This window comes from Polypterus senegalus, chromosome 15 (assembly GCF_016835505.1).
Source record: "Polypterus senegalus isolate Bchr_013 chromosome 15, ASM1683550v1, whole genome shotgun sequence".
Lineage (NCBI taxonomy): Eukaryota > Metazoa > Chordata > Cladistia > Polypteriformes > Polypteridae > Polypterus > Polypterus senegalus.
In genome coordinates, this window is record NC_053168.1 from 82843353 (window position 1) to 82866513 (window position 23161).

General features: G+C 38.4%; 1 long non-coding RNA gene across 1 annotated transcript in view; it reads right to left on the reverse strand.

The window, feature by feature from the left end:
• Positions 1-7036: 7036 nt before the first annotated feature.
• LOC120516017 overlaps positions 7037-23161 on the reverse strand; it is a 28912-nt gene continuing 12787 nt past the window's right edge. Inside the window, exon 3 of the long non-coding RNA XR_005630752.1 lies at positions 7037-7151. This is a non-coding gene — a long non-coding RNA (uncharacterized LOC120516017). The remainder of the gene's footprint in view (positions 7152-23161) is intronic.

The window sequence follows — 23161 nt, forward strand, 5'->3', positions numbered from 1 at the left end:
AACTTTCCAACGTGGCTCCAACTTCTTCAGAAGGCTGAAATTTGGCAGGCTCATTCCTTACAGGTTAAGCAGGCTTTCGAAATTCTACGCGTAACGCATAGCGGTAATCTGCCATGTTGAACTTTCTTATTTATGGCCCCATCTTCATGAAATTTGGTTGGCGGCTTCCCAGCGCTAATTGAAACCGATTATTTATTTCGGTGGTATGATGCCACTGTTGGCCGCCATATTGAACTTTTCAACAGTCTTTATTACTTATGGGCCCATCTTCAAGAAATTTGGTACGCAGGTTCCCAACACTAACTGAATCCTACTTACGTACATATATACGTACATAGCCTGCAGCTTGGTCACCGTGTGAGGCGCCGTTGGGTCCCCCATTCCAACCCCTCCCACGTTGTTGGCTTCCTGCCTATATAAGGCTGTCCGTCGCTCCAGTCTCTACATTCCCTTACTTGCTACGCCACAGGATTCACGTCTCCCTGCCGATAACTACAGCCTTTTAATTTAATCCACGGCTTCTCCGCTCTTTTATTGTTCATTTATTACGATTATAGTTATTGTGTAGGTATTTTAGACTTACTTTACATTGTTCAGGTACCCATTTCCTTTATCATTCCAACCGTACCCCCATTAACATGTCTATCGAGGTGATCACCATCGATCAAAGGACTGTCACTTACCGAGTGGTTTCCATGCCGGAGATGGCACCTGCCTTTTCCATTCTCTTTGTTACATATTGCACGGCCATATCAGGCTCACTCTTGATATCCGGAGGAACATTGTGTCTTATGTATTGAATGACTGAGACAGGTTCAAGGTGTGGACTGATGATGGTACAGGAGATAATTATACTACACAGGAGCACTATAAGAGTGAAATGCTTAAGTCCTTCACCTATGGATCTGCATGTGAGTTGATGGCTGCCGCTGAATTGTTCGGTTGTCGCTTTCAAGTGTACCGAAATGGCCAAATATTTTACACCTTTCGCCAACTGCCAATGCCTCGTAAACATCTTAGATTGACAGGTGACGATTTCAGTAGTGGACACTTTGATGTTTATGAATGTTTAAACTCTCAAAAGCTGGATGTGAAGTTATCGATGAAACCGGTTGTATACTTACAACGCTTGACAGATGCCGAATGTCTCTTCAACACAAGTCCTACAAATACTGTCATAATTGAAACAAACCATGAAACTCAAACCGATTATGACAGCAGCAATGCAAGCTGTGAGATTTGAAACAAGATTACTGTTCACATGGCCAACTGTACGTTGCATGCTCAAGAGTAAGCTCAGCGCACAGCTTGGTCATATTACAACCGGAGGGCCGAACTCACAATGTGGTATACAAAGAGATCCATAACAAATAATTATTGGTATATTTTCCCTCAGTTTAAAAAGGTTTAATTTTATTCTTAATAAAAATTTAAAGCAGTACTTCGCCGCTGCAAATTTTGCTAGTAAGTAATATTTCTCGGACTGCTTTCTTCCATCTCCGAAACATTTCTAGACTTCGTCCTGTTCTTACGCAACACAGTACTAAAGTACTGGTTAATGCCCGAGTCACCTCACGTATAGATTACTGTAATGGTATCTATCTGTCATCCCACAAAAATGTATCCATCACTTACAATTTCTTCAAAATTCTGCTGCCAGGATAATAACCTGCTGTTCTAAATCCACTGAACATACTACACCTATTCTCTCTCAACTTCACTGGCCCCCGTGTTAACTACAGAATATAATACTAAATACTGCTCTTAACATTTAAAGCTCTCCACAACCTCATTGATCTCCGACAGACTGACACTCGTCTTGCTCACTCTGATTCTCATCTGCAGCTGTCCTTTCTGTACCACACATCAAACTCTATGCTATGGGAGCTCGAGCGTCTCTCATAGTGCTCCTCAACTCGGGAATTCTCTTCTCTCTCATATACATCAGCTCGATTCAATAACACATTTTAAAACTACCCTCAAAACTTATCTTTTCAAACTGGCATACCAACTGTGAATTTTGCACTGTTACTGCCAGTTATCTTTGTTTGTTTGCTAATTATTGCTGTTTGATCGAGAGCGACTGTGGACGCGGAAGTAGGATTAGAGATGGTGAGCGGGGCTCTGTCGTGCATATCCCATGGTCTTAAAGTTGGTGGGTGGGGCTCTGTGAGTTGGTGGGCATGGCTCTGTCTTGCTTGCCCTTAGTTAGAGTTGGTGGGCGGGCTTTGGTGGGCATGGCTCTCTGTCTTGCACTTAGTTAGAATTGGTGGGCGGGGCTCTGTCGAGCATATCTCATGGTCTTAGAGTTGGCGGGCGAGGCTCTGTGAGTTGGCGGGCATAGATCTCTGTCTTGCTTACGCTCACTGCCTTGCGTGCCCTTAGTGAATTATATATATAGATAGATTATAAAATGAAAGGTATGAACTGACACTAGGGCTGTGTGATGTCTTAAATTCTCATCATTTCAAAACATCGCAGATGTACAATACCATTCCCTCATTGTGCGGAGGGGGGATTGCCGTGTGTGACAAGATAGAAGTGGATTATGAAAAATTGGGTGGGGTGGGGGTGGAGTTGTTGCATGGTCATTTACCTCAGGATGCAGTAGTTTTGTTGCCTCATACACTACACAGGTAACAGTATTCGGTAAAATTACAATGATTCATAGGTGATTAATTCCAAGTTCATTTAAAATTGGTGCAGAGCGCAATGCTGTATTGACACACACCTCTCTGATGAGGCAGATCTAATTTTAAAGTTGATTTAAATAAATGTCTACCACTAGGAAACTAGAATTTTTTTAGTAAAGTTAAAGATTTTTGTTTACTCAATAACTGCTTCCCTAGTTGTACTCTTTCTACCACATTCTGAACAAAAAATAAATTCTGCATGCATCATAGAACAAATCTCACTTCGCTATGTCTCATTGAGGCTTGGCAATAGCACAGCTTATGCGAAATGCTGCAAAAAACACATAAAGCTATGTGTTAATTGGTATTGTAATGTACAATATGCATTCAGGACGACAATGGCATGGGTTAATTAAAAAAAAAATAGTAAAGCACTGCTTTCAGATTTAATCTTTTGAGTGCAGTTTAAGTACATTCCTATTTGTCTGCAAGAAGTTTTATCATTTTTCAGGATCAGACAGATTCTTTGAGAAATACTTTGTTCATTTTCAGCGACATCTGCTCTCTTAAAGAAATGATATGTCTTTTGAGCAGTATACATGCACACAAGATACTGTTTTCCACTATGAAAATTAAATCGAACCACAGATCTACAATAAGGGATGCTCACCATGCACAAGTTCAGGATCCTCATGTATAAACAGTGCATGCTCACAAAAAATGCTGCGTACCCCCGTTTCCACACACTCTTTGAAATGTATAAAAACTAAACTTTGCGTAAAGTCACGCACAATTTCACTGAAGCCCCTCACCTTGCAAACACACTTGTCTGCTGAGTTATGCAAACTTCTTTCATCCGGCAAACGCTTCATAGCTTTTCCTGCATGGATCTCAAGGCTCAGAAACAGTTTCACCTCAAGAGCTATAGATATACTCAATCTGTCTATCAAGTGCTCCCAGTAGAACAGTTTCTACTTATAATTACAATTACCCCACTATTAACTCTGTAGCAATGCTACTAATAGTTAGAACTGCATCTCCCAGCAGTCCTTGCAGGGGCTGTTGGGGTCAAAGGTGGCCAGAGGGGTTTAAAAGGAGGGTAGGTATCAAATAGAGAAAAAAAGTTTTGTTTGTTTGGTGCATTGTGTGTTGCATGTATCTGTTGAACTGCCTGCCGTTAATTCTGCCATACATCATCATTGTGTCCTGGATTGTATTTGTTTGTTGGGGTCTGGATCATCTGTCTACCTGTATACTGTGTACTGAGGACTGTGTTTGGATGCATTGGCTTTCCCGGGAGAAGGAGCTCTCCTGAACCATCCATCTGTCGTCATACTTTCAACAACTACCCGGTAGGACTGTGTTTTCCATTCCCTTTCTACATACAGATCGCTGGACTCAATTTCGTCACTTCTCATTTCATCCGGTTTGGGTTTTTCATGGACTTTGATGTGTGTTTATTGTGTTATATGTTAAATATAAAATCGCCGAAGGGATCAGGGGTGGTATCATTGTTTGCAGTTAGATAATTTAATTTCATTATATTTTTAATCGTTTAAATTCCCAGCGTGCTTTATTTGATCTCTGTAGTGTGGGTGTGTGTGTGGGTGTGTGTGTGTCGTTCCAAAAATGGGGTTGTACCTGGTAATCCTCCAGTAAAATAAATAAATCACCGTCACATTGACGGTGTGAATCTTAGCGGCACTTGACCGCTACAACTCTACAACTGTAATATTGCACAAACTGAGCCACTTTATGAGCCATGTGCACTATCTGCACTATATTTTTATATTGGTGTACTTATTTTTTCATCTGGTAATTTTTCATTGTTTTTATTATTATTGTTATTTTATAGGAAAATAAATTTACGGGGGATTTGTATATTGAATCTCATTGTACAGTACAATACAATGACAATGAAGGAATCCAATAGAAGAGAGCGCGTATTGATAGATGATGATGACTGGCTTCAAGTCAGTTTAGATTTGTAAGAGCTATCCTCTTGGAGCTGTGAGCTTTTTGAATACAAGGATGTATACTTGATATTTTTTGATGAAATGCATAAAAGTATGTATATTACATTTTACAGATAAATTATTAACTGCATTCAAATAACGTATACTATTAATAATTAAACATGTGGGGACACGGTGGCACAGCGGTAGTGATGAGCTGGCGCCCTATCCAGGGATTGATCCTACCTCGTGTTGTATGCTTCCTGGGACTGGCTCAACTCTGGATAGATAAATGGACGGAATAATTCAACATGTATTACCAAGATTTTTCAGTGTTCCATAACAGTTTTGAAGAATCAGCGTTCTAAGCTTAGGGCTGGGTATACATTTAATACAGAGCTTATATTGTGGCAATTGGTTTTGTGGAGAAAAAAAATGGAAGAAAAGGAATTGGGGGTTGGAAAGCTTAAAAGATACAGTACTGCTGCAATAAATGATTTCATCCAGGGTCGCATGCATCCCAGCAAGTATCTTAATGGAAACAGGACAAGTCTCTGGACAGGGAGGCACGAGTAGTTCTGGATGTGGTGGAGATAGGAATTATTCTGGATGGGGTGTGGAGTCAGGAACAAGTCTTGGACGGGGTGCTACCTCATCGCTACCACTGCCCCACTGTGTCCCCATGTTTAGTACGTGCTTTAATGCATTTCTTCATGAAAATGATATCAAGTATACATATTAGTATTTTAAAATGTTGAGAGAGCAGTAATATAATAAATGTATTCTGTGTGGCGATCAATGTTTTTGCGCTCCTGTGTGTGAAGGAGAAAGACAGTTTAAGAAGCACAAAGCGATTGACACACATACAATACAAAGCATTTAACGTGCTGCTTAAGTTACGATGGGATTTGAGAAATTCTAGTAAATTAAACATTGATTTTAAGATGAAGGTTACGATGTTCTACTTTAATGACAAGATAAAGTACAATATTAAGTGAAAATTTTGAGATTTCAGTCAACCTTACTCGTTCCTTTTGTTGCTCATGCCACTGCCTAAGCCACCAAAAAGTACAATTTTCCTTGCCTAAGCTTCACTGAGTAGGGTCTCCAATTGGCATTTGGTGAAAATCTTTTTTACACATGCATTTGACATTGAATTTTAACAAAATACTGAATGGAAGGGGATATTTATATTGATTTGCATATTCATCCATCCATCCATTATCCAACCCGCTATATCCTAACTACAGGGTCACGGAGGGTCTGCTGGAGCCAATCCCAGCCAACACAGTTCGCAAGTCAGGAAACAAACCACAGGCAGGGTGCCAGCCCACTGCAGGGCACAAACACACACCCACACACCAAGCATGCACTAGGGACAATTTAGGATTGCCAATGCACCTAACCTACATGTCTTTGGACTGTGGGAGGAAACCGGAGCACCCAGAGGAAATCCACGCAGACATGGGGAGAACATGCAAACTCCACGCAGGGAGGACCCGGGAAGCGAACCCGGGTCTCCTAACTGCGAGGCAGCAGTGCAACCAACTGCACCACAGTGCCGCCTTTGCATATTCAAATATGTTAAATTCTGGGAGGAGTCTAGTAGGGCTATAAAGCAAGTTCGTTAAATTTCACATCTGTTGGGATTTATGAAGGGGAAGTGTGTGGAACTTGGCGTACACAGACTTTTATGCATTTGTAATTTTTTGTGCATATGCACATTTCTGTTTTTGTCCAAACACCCTGTTTTAGTCTGATTTCTATGCATGGTGTTATACATGAAGCCTTTGATGATTTACTACTTCAGCCTTTCAACCAAGTATTACAAATTTGACTGAGCAGAAGCATAGGCAAATATCTGGAAAAACTTCATTGTACAATTAACTTCTCGCAAAGTATGTTAATTCTCTCTGGAAACATATTATTACTAATAGTAAATAATGCATGAATATTACTTTGCATGGGAACGAGAAGGTTAACAATTGCTCTTTTTTCACAACATACTTTTTTTTTTCCTGCTATATCTGTTATATTAGTGGTGATTAATAAAATAGCTATGCTGGCTCCCATACTCAACATGAGTATTGTGGTTTGAACTCTGAAATTTTGACATAGAGACACCTGGTTTAGGTAATTGACTATGGTTGCAAAACAGGCTACAAGACAAATAACTAATTTTTCATGGAATGAGTGTCCAACAAAAGAGACTACCTTCCGTCGGTAGGCGAGGGGCATACTCGTCTGGAGCCAAAATCTTCACCTCCTATTTCCCAGTGCAGAATCAATTAATCAAATGCAGAAGGTTAATGCCCATCATGAGGGCAAGAGTATCCTAATTCCTATTTCTGTTAGTACCCCTGGCAGCGAAAGTTTCTGAACTACAAATTGTTAAATTGCTGAAGGTTTTTAATCATCAGATTGAATAAATACAAAATTTGATTATGTTTGCTATGGTAATTTATTTTATAAATTCTAGAGAGGAAAATGCATCAAAAAAAGTATAAATTTACTGTTCCTCTTCAAGTTCCCTTTTCTGTTTTTGTAGTTCAACTTCTTTTTCCTAAAAAAAACATAATTAAACATTATGCAGTACATGTCTCAAAATAGATTAGGTTTGTTCTAAAAATCATACATTACAAAATTTTAATTGCTAAATTTAATATCACAGAAAAGGCAAAACAGCAACAACATTACTGAAAATTTGTTAGATTTATAATATTCCTTTTTGGTTAAACAAGTCAATAAAAGCAATTGTGCAGCATCTAAAAAAATTACAAGCTACAATATTTGTACAATTTAATAGATTTAACTTGCCTGGACTGTTAATGACAAAGTAACTTTGAAGTGGTTTAGTTGGTTATAAAATTTACTTTCCGAAGCTGAAGAAGTATAAACCAAAGACACCAGTTTAGGAGAAGAAGGAAGATAAGTTAGGAAGATAAAGTTGAAGACCTCACCTGTCTTGTACAGACACTTTTGTAACGGTACAGAACCAGTGATACTTAAGTAGATTGGTGGACAGTAAATAACAAGAACAAATATTTTAAAATAACAAACACTGTGTGATTTTACGTATTTACTTGCAAATACTATTTTGTATATTATATATACAGTAAATGTATATACACTGTTCTGAAGTCACATGGAAGTAAGAATTTCATTGTGCTATGTACTGTACACATAAGAATAAACTTGAAAACTAACAATATTAAGCACAGCTTGGAGCAAAATTCTGCAAATTATTGGAGCCAATCAACAATATCTACTTTACATGGACGTTATAGTCAACCGTCACGGAGCAGAGTAGCGAGCGGAAGCACGGAGCGGAGCAGCGAGCAAAAGCACAGAGCAGCGGTGTCTCCCACAGACACGTAGCTCTTCGCAAACACCCAAGTAAGTTAAACTGAAGTAAAGCCAGCAGCTGACCAAGAGAAATAACCAGCAGTGAGAAATCAAAGTTGATTTCTCAGCGGGTGGTGGAAATTTAAAGCCGACAGTCTCTTAGTGATTCAACTGAATGCAGAAAGCGCCGAAGTTACTACAAAAACAGAGAAAATGACATCAACACTAAACGTAAGTTCTATCTGCTCTCTGCCCATTGAGGGCACGTTTATATGTTGTGTGTCCTGCAGTATGTACAGTTCAGGTTTTCTGGCCGACAGTGTAGATAGCTTCACCTGCCAAAAGTGTTTAGTTAATTTAGAGTTGGTCGGGAAAATACGTGAATTGGAGGACCGCGTTAGGAATCTGATAGCAATTAGGCAAACAGAAAATTGGATCAATTTGGTTTGTTTAGACAATTTGGCTACCTCTGATTCAGCTTCAGTCTCTCCAGGTCCCACTGTAGTCAGTGAGCGGCCGAAGTCAGCAGCACCAATTCAGGCACAGGGCGAATGGATAACAGTAAGACGGGGGTCTAAAATTTAGTTCCCCGGCACCAAGATCACCAATTCGGACCCAGAAAAGGTTCTCAGCACTCCACAGCGCCTGTGGAAACTGAGAATAATAAAGTGCTCATAATTGGCGATTCCATAGTGCGGAATGTTAGAATTCCAAACTATGTTAAACCAGCAGTTAATGTTAAGTGCCTCGCAGGGGCCAAGATTTCTGGCATAAAGGCGCATTGGACCGTGTTGCCGACGATGAAGTATCTACCTTATTGCTGCATGTCGGCACTAATGATATTTATTTACAGCAATCTGAGGTATTAAAGAGGAACTTCATCTCTATGCACCAAAGCTAAAACAAAATGTCGGAATTTAGTTGTATGTGGCCCCTTACCAAGATTATATAGAGGGGATGTGATTTATAGCATTCCCTTCACTGCTGGCAAGAAACCTGGTGTGCAAATAAAAGCATAGCATTTGTGAACAATTGGGATGATTTTTGGGAAAGGCCTGGATTTTTCAGAAGAGATGGTCTTCATCCTAACTGGAGGGATCTTATGTATTATCCCAAAATATGGCAGCAAAACTGCCTGGTTGACTGATTAGAGCACCATCCAGGCGCAGTCATGTGATCTTAAATCACAGGCTGTTGTTTATCCCACCTGTTATTTTCCTGAAGCTGTTACCCATAATCCCTGTTGTGGGGCATCCAGTAAATTTAGTCTTGATACAAACCATAAATTAATTGATAACCAAAAATAAGGTGTATAATTAGACCAAGGGATAAAACCAGACACTCCACCAGGGGCATCTGTAATAGAAATTTAATTCAAATTAAAACAAAAATATATCAGCAGTTCAGAAAGAACCATGCAGTTTTAAATGCTGTTTATTGAACATTCGCTCTCTTGGCACTAAAGCTGTTTTGGTAAATGATATAATTAAGTACAAAATCTGATCTGTGTCTTCTTACTGAAACCTGGCTTAGTAAATGTGACACTGTTCCCTAGCTGAGGCGTCACCAGATGGATACTCGTTCCTTCATAAGTCTAGAGATTCTGGTCGAGGAGGAGGCCTTGGAATAATTCATTGTAATAAAATGCAAATCACGTCCTAAAAATTTAGGCAACTTTACATCCTTTGAGGCATTCATTTTAAATATTAAAACAGATTCCAACACAATTATAGTGCTAGTCTACAGACCACCAGGGCCATATTCATTGTTCATGACTGAATTTAGCAACCTTCTGTCTGATTTGGCTATAAATTATGATCATGTAGTTCTGATGGGGATTTTAATGTACACATTGATGTGGAAACTGACACTTTTAGCAAATGTTTTACTTATTTGTTAAATTCAGTAGGATTTTGTCAGATTGTCAAAGGTCCAACTAATAATCATAACCACACATTAGATTTAATTATAACTTACAAAGTTGAAATTCAAAATTTAAATATTACTCCATTAAATGTAGTTATTTCCGATCACTTCTTAATTACATTTGATTTAGTTCTGCCCATGCCAACACACTCACAGATTAAAACAAAGACAGTGACATCTAGATTGTAATTCTGCTTCAAAATTTATAGATACCTTGAGTAAGTCGAGTGTAATTGTGGAAAACCATTTAGATCAGTTAACATCAAATGTAAACGTGGAAAACAATTTAGATCAGCTAACATCACATTATAATGTGACCTTGAGAGATGCTCTGGACACAGTGGCTCCCTAAAACAAAAGTGATCAAAGCACATAGAAACTCTCCCTGGTTTAATTAAAACACTCGAGCTCTTAAATTAGAGTGTCAAAACTGGAGCGCAGATGGAGAACAACAAAGCTACATGTCTTTCAAATTGCATGGACAGAGAGTGTTATAAATATAAAAAAAGCCCTCTTTAAAGCTCGCTCAGAATACTATTCTACATTAATAGATAGCAATAATAAAAATCCTAGGGTACTTTTAGAGCAGTGGCTAAATTAACAAATGGGAATTCAGATCAACAGTGCAAAATACCAACAGATATTAGCAGTACAGACTTTATGAACTTCTTCAATGAGAAAATTAAAAATATAAGATCCCAGATCTCAGCATCACAGTACAAACCAAATACTAGCTTAGCAGACCCTGCTCACATTGCATTCAGCACTTTAGTAATTTTAATCCTGTAACTGAGCAGGAAGTCTTAACTTTAATTTCTAAAATGAAGCCCACTACTTGTTCCCTAGATCCAGTGCCAACAAAACTAGTAAAAGTGCAATGGATGTTCTTGCAGCCTATTCTAAACATTATCAATAGTTCATTATTGCATGGCACAGTACCTGATGCACTAAAAGTGTCAGTCATTAAACCTTTACTTAAAAAGTCAGACCTAGACCCACACATACTAAATAACTATAGGCCTATTTCAAATTTACCATTTCTCTCTAAAATAGTCGCCAGTCAGCTTCAGTCACACCTTACGCATTACAATTTATTTGAGAAATTCCAGTCTGGTTTCGACTGGTCATAGTACAGAAACGGCACTAACACGGGTTGTAAATGACATTCTGATATCCTCTGATGAAGGAAACTCCACTGTAATTATGTTGTTGGACTTAAGTGCAGCATTTGACACCATTGACCATTCTATTTTACTGCACAGGCTAGAAAACGATGTTGGGCTTACAGGCCCGTGCTCGCTTGGTTCAGTTCTTATTTATCAAATCGATTCCAATATGTACAGAAATGTGCTGACAGTACTCCATCATTATACACAGAAGTTCAATATGGTGTCCCAGGGCTCAGTACTGGGACCTTTACTGTTTTCACTTTACATGCTTCCACTGGGATCTCTCATTAGGAAACATAATGTTAATTTTCACTGTATGCAGATGACACCCAGTTATACCTTTCATTTAAATCAAATGAAGTTTCTCCGATGTTGTCTTTAATTAGTTGTGTTAGTGAATTAAAGGAATGGATGAATGAGAACTACTTGTCTTTAAATACAGATAAAACAGAGATGTTAATTGTTGGAGGGAATGACGCTGATCACAGCAATATTTTGTCATCATTTAACTCAGTTGGAATCCCAATTAATTTTACTGAATCAGCCCGCAATCTAGGAGTTATCTTTGACTCTAGCATGTCATTTAAAGCACATATTACAAAGTTGTCCAAAACATGTTTTTCCATCTTAAAAATGTTAGGAAATTAAGGCGCTTTCTAAATAAACAGGATTGTGAGAAATTAATTCATGCATTTATCTCTAGTAGGATTGACTACTGCAATGCGGTGTTCACTGGCTGTTCAAACTGTTCTCTATACAGCCTCCAGTTAATCCAAAATGCCGCTGCAAGAATTATTACAAGAACAAGAAAATATGAACACATAACTCCAGTTCTTAAATCTTACACTGGCTCCCAGTTAAGTTTAGGGCAGATTTCAAAATCCTCCTTTTAACATATAAAGCATTAAATGGCCAAGGTCCGGCTTACTTGTCTGAACTTATCATGACTTACAAACCTGAGGCACATTAAGATCTCAAGATGCCGGTCTGCTTAGGATTCCAAGGATTAATAAAATAACAGTGGGAGGTCGAGCTTTTAGTTACAGGGCCCCTGGAATGGTCTGGTCTGCTGCTATAAGAGATGCCCCTTCAGTCTCAGCCTTTAAATCCCGGCTGAAGACTCACTACTTCAGTTTAGCATATCCTGACTAGAGCTGCTGATTACTGCATCTCTGTTGTTAGTCATTAGCACTAAAACATAAGTAACATGATAATTATATTTGAATACTAACCCTCACCTATTCTGTTTCTCTTCTCGGTACCCAAATGTGGCACATTGGTGCCACGCCCACCTGCCAAGTTGTTTGCCTGCCTATGGTAAAGTCATCCCTGATGGAGGATCACAGGAATCATGGGAAAGAGGGTCCTTTCATCGATGGCTGGCCCAGCGTGTTTCAGCTGTGGAATGGCCAAATGGGGATGCAGCTTGATGGATGAGGTCTCCAGGACTCTAAAATATCCAAATCCTATTATGTGATATCATCTACTGTTAAATTCTACTACTTTCTAAAATTTTTATTTGTATACTGTATTAAGGATTTGTTCTGTTCTGTGTATTGTATTGTATTGACCCCCTTCTTTTGACACCCACTGCATGCCCAACCTACCTGGAAAGGGGTCTCTCTTTGAACTGCCTTTCCCAAGGTTTCTTCCATTTTCCCTACAAGGTTTTTGGGAGTTTATCCTTGTCTTCTTAGAGAGTCAAGGCTGGGGGGCTGTCAAGAGGCAGGGCCTCTTGGACTTCTTGTGTGATTTTGGGCTATACAAAAATAAATTGTATTGCAGTGTTGGCTCAGCCCCAACTGCCATCAAATAGAAATGACAACCATTACAAAGTTTCATTGTTAAATGCGTTACTGCTCTCAGAAAGCTGGTCTCCTCTGACAGTGTTATAGCAGAGGTCTTTTGTGCACTGAGTTGTGTAGAGTGCTGCATTGCTCGAAAAGGTGTTGTAGATAAGTTTGCAGATCTGAGTGCCTGTCTTTACTTTTGGCTGGTAATTATATGACCTTTGTCCATATTTGTAGCACCTACAGTAACTCTTGATAATTCACTTGTACTGCACTTAAACCAGCTAAAAAGCATATAAATTATATCAATTTGTGCATTTACAGTATGCCATAGTTGGGAAATACTTCATGTATCAGTTTAGTAATCTTGGCAGGAAATCCTTTCAAGCTTTCTTTGACCCAGCTCCTTGCAAACTCTGTTCTTTTAAAAGTAGTTAACAAAATGAATCAGTGGATTGTTCAAAGTATTTTTTTTTCAGTTAAGATGATCTAATTTAATGTATTAGTCTTAATAACCAAAATGAAACTGAATAAATTGTAAAATATTTAAAATAAATCCAGGTCAAAGTTTGTTAAAATTACAAGAGTAAAATAAGCTGTTAACTTTAATTTTATCCATTAGCTGTTTTACATGTGCTTTCCAGCTGTTTAACCTCTGCTTTTCTGCAGCAGCTTCCGATTTGTTCCCGTCTTCACGGAAGAAAGTGCCTTCTATTTTGAGACTTTCTGAGCTTAATTAAACCTTTGGATATTTAAATAAAGAAAATAGTATAAAGGCAGCCTGAGAGTTAGTGCCTCACAGTTTCAATGTTCTGAGTTCAAATCCTAAACTGAAGACTGTAATAGTGGAATTTATAAAGCCCTCTTACTAACTGTACTCTATATCTAAAGAATAACATCCTGTAACTATATTATTACCAAATATTATTCCAGTTGCCACTAACTTACATGGTACAGGGTACAATAAACAATAACAATACTTAACTTCTGTAATGGTTTGTAAAATCTACAAATTATTTTCTATTTTTATTACATTTTGCTCAATCCCAACAAGATGAATTCAGATGCAGGACACTTGTATAGGTATTATAATATCAAAAGCATATCTTCCTCCCTGATATCTCACTTTTATAACAGTTGTTCACAACATAGTGCTAAATTGGTTTTACAGCCTGGGAAAGGAAGACTTGCTGATACCTACAGCTATTGATTGCTTTTTGGATGGACATCTGGGACAACAATTCGGTTTACAGCCTTGGAAAGGAAGACCTGCCGATACCTCAGGCAACATCAAACAACTTTATTATTTGGGAAAAGATAGATTAAAGAGTTTGAGCAAAATTCATCCATCATATTGACAGCCAGCCAATCAGGTGCATGCAACAATTATGTGTTGTGAAACCCTGGTAGAATTTTATAGTAAATATGCCTCATCTGAAGAGCGACATAGGAGGGAGGAAGAAGAAGTGACAAAGACTCAGAAGAAGAGAACAGAGCTATGTCAGAAGAAGGCGGCTGTTTCCATCTGATCGTCGGAAAAATATATAATGAACAACTGTGAGTGCTGGATCACAAGCCGCCTGCGACATTCATCCTTGTCATCTTTACTTTTTTGTAAGCTTTTTCTAAATACTAAACATATCCAGACTATACTATGACAGTGTTCTCTCCAGAAATATTTTCCAGCCGGGTGGGACGGGGAAATTCGGTGGTGGAGAAAATTAAATGCGCACTATTTTTATTAGTTAAATATTATTTCCAATGCTCAATATGACTTTCTTTTTAAAGATTTGACTCTTGTGCCAGAATATTTTTATTAAGTGTAAGAAGTTTCCTATTCAGGATCCTGCAACCCTAACATATTTTAAGTAACAACTGTTATGACATAAACCAAGAGGCACAAGTATTGTCGCTGTCGGGAAGAAAAGTGAAAAGAATGAAAAAAAAGTATGGGAAACCTAAAGGTTCCCAGGATCTGGGTCCTCCAAGGAGATCAGCATGAAATTATTTAGTGTGCTTTGATTCATGCGATTTCTCAACTATGTCTTGATCCTTTAAAGGGCAGAAAACCCCCTTTCACATTCAGCTGTGCTCACTGGGATCACTAGCCAAATATGAGCTAGTCTGGCTAAATTTGGAAATGACTCTTTGAGCTCTAATGTCATTGCCATTTTTAGTAAAATCTGTTTTGGACTGAAGTCTTTGTATGATTGATTTTTTGATCATTTTTGACGCAGCTGTCCATTCTTGCCAGCAACTTTCATATTTTAAAATTGGAGGGCTACCATTTTTGGAGTAATAGTCGAAAATAAATTCCGCAGACTCAATTGAATTGAGGGTTTCTGCATTGAAAACTTTTGAAAAGCTGGAAATAGCATGTCAGGGAATCTTGCATCTAGGTGCTTGACAACTGTCTCTAGGTATTTATCAAATATTGTAATTTTGAATGACATTACATAACTCTGTGTATAAACAGTGTGGAGATCTGACCATTCTTCTGCCAGACAATGATGAAGGCTTTAAAAGTATCTCCCAGGAGTGTCTTTCAACTCCATCTTGGACAATTTTGTGGTGAGCAAAACTAGCTCAATTTTGGTAAGATTGACATCTTGCCTTTGCCAAGCCTTAGATAAGTTGGACAACAAAGGTAATACGTCTGAAAGCATCATCAGAGAGGAAACAAAATTGTACGTTTTTAATAAATCTGCTTAATCCTTCAGCTGTGGTCATTTTGTTCAGTGGGCTCTCTTTCCAGCGCAGCTATGACACTCATTATACACTGTCGTAATGACTGCACTGCAGAGTCATGAGATAGCCATCTAGCGTCACTGGCCATTTTCAGCTTAATCTGGGGAATGTTCAGAATATTTTGGATTTCCGTTAAACTAGCCAACCTAACTGTAGAATTTTGCAAGAAATAGAACAGCTGCCTTAAGATGTCCTTCAGTTTTGTTAAATAAGGTACAACAGCTGCTGCTAGGGTACTTGCAGGGGGCAATCGGTGGTTTACATAGTGTCAGTTGATCAAGAGTCAAGATGTTTTATCTTTAAGTAGTTTTGACACACCTTTATGTATCCCAATCATAACAGTTGCTCCATCTGACCCTAGTTAGCAGTTTTCAAGACTAGAGTGTCCATAGTCTCACTCAATGTGTTGGTTATAGTGTCTGCTTTGCCATCAATCATATTGCAGGTTAATACAAAACTAATTCTAACCTCTTTATTAACCTGGCAAGCATATTTAATGTAAATAATTAATTGTTTTACAACTGAGATGTCTGGTTTCATCACACAGAATACTGAAAAAAAATTCAGCATGTATATTTTTCAGTATAGACTTTATTTCTGATGCTAACACATCCAGAAGCTCTTGCATTATTCTTTCAGAAGTGTAATGTGCATTTTTACCAACATTGAGATGTTGTAAAAAGGAACAACCCATTTCTTTACAGTGTTCCAACAGCTGTTCAAACAAAGTTGTATGTGGCAACTCATTTTTTGCCAATCAATACATGGATCTTAAAGCTCCTTTAAAGGCATTTCTCTTTAAGTTATTTAACACATATACAGATCTTGCAATTTGACCGATTCCAGTTTGCTCTAGTACACGCTTTCCTAAAAGGTCAGCAGAAGACTCAATGTGCGTTTTAATTTTTTCATGGTCCAGCAAGTTTTCTTTTCGAATTCTTGTGCATGGCATGTTTACCCAAGGTAACTCCCTCCTTGGGGGGGAGGTTTGTTTGAATATTTCATGCACAATGAGCACCACATACCATTTTCTTTGACCATTAGCCAATCAAAATCTTTAAACCATTGTTTGTTCATGCCGGATAAGCGGTGCTTAGATTTATCAAATGGTAAGAGTGTGTGCTGAAGAGATTTTCCCTGATGGACCAGCCTCTGGAATATCTTTGTCTGAAACTGCCACATCAGGAGTTGATGCTGCACCTTCATTAGTTTGTGGCGCCTCTTTTCTGAAATAACTGAGCAGTGTTGTTTTCTGAACACTTTTTTTACTCATGTTGGTAAAATGTTTGGAAAAAATTAAAAGTACCTATGAAAGAGACTTTTGAGTGGGAAAGTGTGAGCCTGTTGGATATTCGATGCACACTTGCATTTTATTATTTACATTGACTGCATACACTGTAATCCCGAATGCTGATAGAAGGTGTTATAGGTTGTAACACCTTCTATCAACATATCACAGCAGTCCTCCTCTCGCCCACCCACCTCCACATCCTCTTTGCTTGTGAACTGCCGCTCCGCTCCCGCTATTAGCATGTACAGCCCCCTCTCGCCTGCCACCTCCGCAAACTCTTTGCTTGTGAACTCCGTTCCGCCTCGTCCCCGATATTAGCTTGTTCAGCATCCAGTTATTGGCAACACCCCACCCGCCTCTCCCCTCACCAGTTGCGATCCTGCTTCTAAAATATTTGCCTACCCGTCAGCTCATCCCTTGCCATCTCTGTAGATCATTAGATCTGCATGTGCCTGTAGATCTGCGGCTTTCCTTTTGCCCGGCTAAAAAATGCTAGGGAGAACACTGCTACCAGTCCTATTTTTCATTATTCTTTGTTCTACTGGCATTATTCCTGTAATAAATACCATGCTGCTTTTAACTTTCTATGCTTTGTCTTAATGTTTAGAGTGATTGAAGTAATGAAATAGATTTCTTTGAGCACCTGGTGCAGCCGGAGCTTTGCCATTACCTCTGTGCTGCGAGGTTTATTAAGGCTGAGGGTGCGAGCTCCACCCAAAAGTAGGGAACAGTACGTAAAGTAAGGCATTCTTAGCTGAAAAATAGCCTATAGTCAAGGATGCTGAGCCTTTCTATGTTTAAATGTATTCTTGTAGAGCAAAAGTAATATTTAGGCCTGAAATATCATTAAAACATCGTATGTTGTTTGTGCTGATAATAAATAAGTCTCTTGAAGTGCTGAGATTGTGACAGGCAATGTTATTCCTAAGGCACCTGTGTGGTTTAAAGTGCCAGAGGTTAATTATCTGTGTGCGTGTCATTCATGGGGCACTGTTGTGATTAGGGTCTGTGTGTATGTAAGTCTCAGGAAGTGCTAAGAGAGTGAGAAGTTGTGTTATTCATAAAGTACTTGTGTGGTTTAAAGTGCTAGAGATTTATCAGCTGTGTGTTAATCTTAAGATGCAACAGTAAATCAAACTGGTAACAAACTTGATCAGTACACTTACCCTTGAAGAAAATAGGTAAAGGGTAAGTAGAGAGAACTAATATGACAATACAGCTTCTAAGTGTAAAGAGGTTTTATATGTTTCTAATGATATTTCTTTGCAGGAATGCAGTTTTGGTAGTCTTGTTGCTATTAATTGATATTCTTAAGTGCTTTGGAATCACTTTCAGATTGCAAGCTGTATTCAAGGTACATTAACAAATACAAACGTCACTGAGTGCCTTCTAGAATATGATCTCAAAATTAGAACTGGATGTACCTTTAAACAATGTGCTATCCATCAGACATTTCTCATAAATGCTACAAAGAAAAATTATGCGTACATCACTGCCTGAAGACAAAATAAAGCAGATTTTTGTCACGCTGCATGGAGGTAGAGAAAATATTACCAAGAGGGTTTGCCACTTTGAAGAAACATTATAATAATATTTAAAGTGTAGGTAAACCTTTTGGATCGTATTTAATTGCCATCTAAATTAAATTCATGCACTTTTTCACAGTGAGTGTCTGAAATGAGGGGTGGGGGTGTAACATTACCTTTGTCCACTTGTCCCTGCATGCATCTTTCCATTGACTTTGTCACCATGTATATTTACAGTATGCCACACTCTTTTGTTGCGCTACCATAGAGATGTCCTTTACCTCGCAGAGGTTCTGTGGCTATGCAGAGAAAATGCATGGAAAAGTTTCTTGATTTAGAAACCCAGAGTATGTTAACCCACTGTATCTGTTTGTTGAATCATAGCCATAAAGCAGATGATTGGAAAGCCCTGGAGGACATTTAGAGTACACGCTGCAGCATCAGGAAAGCCAAAAGCCTTTATATAGAATCCATTCAGCCATGCATACAGTGTATTTGAACTTTTCTAATCCGCTAGAATAGTTTGTACTTATAATTACCTTACTATAAACTCTACAACTGTAATTTTGCACATTATTTTTATGTTGTACGATTGCACTTATTGTTTCATATGGTATATTTTTCATTGTTTTTATTATTAGTGTTATTATATAGGAAAATAAATTTTATGGAGGATTTTTTATTGAATCTCATTGTATAATACAATGGCAATGAAGGAATTTGATAGAAGAGAGCACATTTTTATAGATGATGAAGACTGGCATCAAGTCAATTTAGATTTCTAAGAGCTATCCTCTTGGAGCTGTGAGCTGTTAGAATACTAGGATGTATACTTCATATTTTTCAGTGAAATGCATTGAAGTATGTATATTGCATTTTACAGATAAATTATTAACTGTATTTAAATAATGTATACTGTTAATAATTAAAAATGTGGGGAGAAGGTGGCACAGCGTTAGTCATGAGCTGGCGCCCTATCAAGGGATTGATTCTTCCTCATGTTGTTGGCTTCCTGGGACTAGTGCGACCCTGGATAGATAAATGGATGGAATAATTAAACATGTATCATCAAGAGTTTTCAATATTCCTTTACAGTTTTGAAGAATTGGCGTTCTAAGCTTATGGCTGGGTATACATTTAATACAGAGCTTATTTTGTGGTAATTGGTTAGGTGGAGAAAAAAAATGGAAGGAAAGGAATTGGGGGTTGGAAAGTTTAAAAGACACAGTACTGCTGCAATAAATGATTTCATCCATGCGTCCCAGGAAGCATCTTAATGGAAACAGGAGAAGTTCCTGGACGGGGGAGGCAGGAGCAGTTCTGGATTTGGTGGAGGTAGGAATTATTCTGGATGGGGTGGGTATGCAGAAACAATCCCTGGACGGGGGAGGCAGGAACAATTCTGAAACGGGGTGCTACCTCATCGCTACCACTGACCCGCTGTATCATGTTATGTACGTGCTTTAATCCATTTTTTAATGAAAATAATACCAAGTATACATATTAGTATTTTAAAATGTTGAGAGAGCTGTAATATAATAAATGCCTTTGTGCTCCTGTGTGTGAAACAGAAAGACCGTTTCAGAAGCACATAGTAATTCACAGACATACAATACAAAGCATTTAGCATGCTGCTTTAGTTACGATGGAATTTGAGAAATTCTAGTAAATTAAACATTGATTTTAAGATGAAGGTTACGATGCTCTACTTTAATGACAAAATAAAGTATAATATTAAAATGAAAATTTTGAGATTTCAGTTGACATTTCAATCTCTTCTTCACTGTCGCTATTTTTTTTTCTTTTCTATGTGCCCTAATACGCTTCCTTATGACACCCAGACGGTGGGTCAACTTTGACATCTTACCACTTCTCTTTTTTATTTCAGGCACTGTGCAATTTTCTGAACGTGAACTTTCGAGTGTCATTCCATCACGTTCCTTTTGTTGCTGATGCCACTGCCTAAGCCACCAAAAAGTAAATTTTTCCTTGCTTCAGCTTCACTAAGTAGGAGCTCCATTTGCCATTTGGTGAAAATCTTTTTTTACACATGCATTTGCCATTGAGTTTTAACAAAGTACTGAATGGAAGGTTATATTTATATTGATTTGCATATTCGGATATGTAAAATTCTTAGAGGAGTCTAGTACGGCTTGTCACACACGTGCGAGTAGGTGGCAGATAAAAGGGCCTCAGTAAGTGTAATGAAACATCTGACCAGGTGGCGACGGAGTGCGCTGACTGTCTTTCTCAGTTACCTACAGACCTTTCCTGGGAAATCCTGCAAGGTTCTGCCGCCTCAGAAGACGTCACTTCTGAAGCCGGCCCCTTTGCTGACGTCACTTCCGAAGCCGGCCCCTTTGCTGACGTCACTTCTGGTTCTGGCCATTTTTGACATCACTTCCTCTCCAGGCCTTTAAAGCCTCCATCTTGGGCTACTATAGCCAGTTCGGACTCTGTGAAATGCACTTCGTATTTCTGATACAACAAACCTTTTTGCAGCTGGGAAAAACAATATATGGGTGGCTGCCCCAAACCTTTATGATGTCTTTTGCGCATTATTATCACAGGCTATAAAGCTTGTTCGTTAAATTTCACATCTGTTGGGATTTATGAAGGGGAAGTGTGTGGAACTTGTCGCACAACAACAAACCTTTTTGCAGCTGGGAAAAACAATATATGGGTGGCTGCCCCAAACCTTTATGATGTCTTTGGCGCATTATTATCACAGGCTATAAAGCTTGTTCGTTAAATTTCACATCTGTTGGGATTTATGAAGGGGAAGTGTGTGGAACTTGTCGCACAAAGAGTTTTATTCATCTGGAATTTTTTATGCACACGAATATTTCTGTTATTGTCCGTATGCCATGTTTTAGTCTGAATTCTACGCACGGTGTTATACGTGAAGCTCCTGGTGCCTCATGTATAAATGGTGCATATGGACAGAAATGTTGCGCACGAACGTTTCCACGTTCAAATCGCGATGTATAAAACCTAAACTTGGCGCAAAGCGACGCACATTTCCATGGTACCTCATACCCTGTTGTACACAAGTTCTGTGCTCGGTTTTGCAGACTGGCGGCACCCAGTGTCAAAGCAGTGCTACTGTTCCTGTGTGGTTTATCTTTCTTTTTCAGATTCACATTCCTGACGTGGCTTTATAAATACACTGAAACTAACCGCATATTGTTTATTAGTATAATGTATCTGATTGTAATTATCCTGTAACAATATAATGGTCCAGGGAATAGCCATAGTATTCTAAATACCATAGCTGCTTTACCGTTGTTACTCTCACTGCACCTTCTTTTCTTCTTTCAGCTGCTCCCGTTAAAGGTTGCCACAACGGATCATCTTTTTCCATATTACTCTCACTGCACCACTTGGAGTATTTGTATCACTGTATCTGAGTGGGGAATCACAGCAGCAGCTGATTGGAAAGAGAATTATCAGGATACAGCATCAAGCATACGCTGCCTCAGCCACGGCAAAACGCTTCAGAGACTTTCCTGTACGGACCTCGCGGTTCAGAAACAGTTTCATCCCAAGAACTTTAAACACAGTCAATCAGTCCATCAAGTGCTCCTTGTAGAACTGTTTGTACTTATAAGTACAATTACCTCACTGTAAACTTGCACTACAGTTATAATATTGCACAACCTGCGCCACTTTATAAAGTGCGTATTTACATATGATGACAATATCATTTTTAAGATGAAATGAAGCAAAATATGTTTGTTATATTATACAGATAAAACTTTAACTTAATTTAAATAATCTGTATTGTTAATAATTAAACATGTGAGGACAGAGTGCTGCAGCGCTAGCTAGTTCACAGATTGATCCTACCTCGTGCTGTATCTATTTTTGCTGGGCTGGCGCGACACTGGAAGGATAGATGGATAGAATAATTAAACATGTACTACGAATATATTTCAATGTTCCTTAAAAGTTTTGAAGAATCGTCATTGTAAGCTTATAGATGGCTTAACGTCTATTACAGAGTTGATTGTGTGACAATTGGGTATTTGGAGAAAGAAAAGTAAGGACAGGAATTGGAGGTTAGTGCGTTTAAAAGAGACAGTACTGCTGCAATAATTTCATTGAAGGTCGCGCATAATTACTGCGCCACTGTGTTCCCATGTTTAATAACATGCTTTCATTCCTATCATCATGAAAAAGATATCACGTATACATCTCACTATTTTAATTATTCAGAGAGCTGTAATATTATGAATGTAATGGATTCTGTGTGCTGTCGGAGAAAGAGAAAGCCAGTTTAAGATGCACATAGTGATTGACACACATACAGCACATAGAAGATCAAATACAAAACAAAGCATTTAACGTACTACTTTAGTTTAGATGGGATTTGAGAAACTAGTAAATTCAACTTTTTAAAAATTTTAAGATGAAGTTTATGATGTTCTACTTTAATGACAAAATAAACTACGTGATTAAAGTGAAAATTTCAAGATTAAAGTTGACATTTCATGCTTTTTCTCCACTGTGTCCCTTTTTTTTTCTCTGTACCCTAATAAGATTTCATATGACACTCAGGCAGTGGGCTATGACTAGCCTTTTCATGGCGACTTTGATCTGTGACTTCTTTTTTATTTCGGGCACTGTGCGACTTCGTGAACTTGAGCTTTTGAGTTTCTCCGACAAGCTATGTCACTCGATCAGCTTCCTTTTCTTGTTTATACCACTGTTTAAACCAACAAATAGTACGTTTTTCCTTGTCTCCACTTGGTATTTGCTGAAATTGTTCTATTTTT